The sequence below is a fragment of the Procambarus clarkii genome, unplaced genomic scaffold, assembly GCF_040958095.1.
Source record: "Procambarus clarkii isolate CNS0578487 unplaced genomic scaffold, FALCON_Pclarkii_2.0 HiC_scaffold_1464, whole genome shotgun sequence".
In the NCBI taxonomy this organism is placed as follows: Eukaryota; Metazoa; Arthropoda; class Malacostraca; order Decapoda; family Cambaridae; genus Procambarus; species Procambarus clarkii.
The window spans coordinates 35,001-36,092 of NW_027190492.1; positions in this window are offsets into that span (position 1 = coordinate 35,001).

The window sequence follows — 1,092 nt, forward strand, 5'->3', positions numbered from 1 at the left end:
AGGATCCGTCCCTGATCCGACACAGAGACAGAACGGAGAGACGACCCACTGTGGCAGGGTGAGGCGTCGAGAGAGTCCTGTGAGGCGACTGAGGACAGGGAGGAAACGGAGAGACGACCCACCGAGGGCTCGGTGCGTCGTCGAGAGAGTGCTGTGAGGCGGCTGAGGACAGGGAGGAAACGGAGAGACGACCCACTGAGGGCTGGGTGCGTCGTCGAGAGAGTGCTGTGAGGCGGCTGGGGACAGGGAGGAAATTCAGAGACGACCTCACTGTGGCTCGGTGAAACCGTCGAGTAGATCTTTCAGGTGGCTGAGGGCAGGAAGGAAAAGCAGAGACGAGGACTTGGGGGGGTAGGGGGTGGGGTTGGGCTCTGGATGGGTGAGGGGAGGGGGGGTGTTAAGGTGGGTCGCCGAAAACGGAGATTCGACCTCAAACGGCGGGCTAGGATCCGTCCCTGATCCGACACAGAGACAGAACGGAGAGACGACCCACTGTGGCAGGGTGAGGCGTCGAGAGAGTCCTGTGAGGCGGCTGAGGACAGGGAGGAAACGGAGAGACGACCCACTGAGGGCTGGGTGCGTCGTCGAGAGAGTGCTGTGAGGCGGCTGGGGACAGGGAGGAAATTCAGAGACGACCTCACTGTGGCTCGGTGAAACCGTCGAGTAGATCTTTCAGGTGGCTGAGGGCAGGAAGGAAAAGCAGAGACGAGGACTTGGGGGGGTAGGGGGTGGGGTTGGGCTCTGGATGGGTGAGGGGAGGGGGGGTGTTAAGGTGGGTCGCCGAAAACGGAGATTCGACCTCAAACGGCGGGCTAGGATCCGTCCCTGATCCGACACAGAGACAGAACGGAGAGACGACCCACTGTGGCAGGGTGAGGCGTCGAGAGAGTCCTGTGAGGCGGCTGAGGACAGGGAGGAAACGGAGAGACGACCCACCGAGGGCTCGGTGCGTCGTCGAGAGAGTGCTGTGAGGCGGCTGAGGACAGGGAGGAAACGGAGAGACGACCCACTGAGGGCTGGGTGCGTCGTCGAGAGAGTGCTGTGAGGCGGCTGGGGACAGGGAGGAAATTCAGAGACGACCTCACTGTGGCT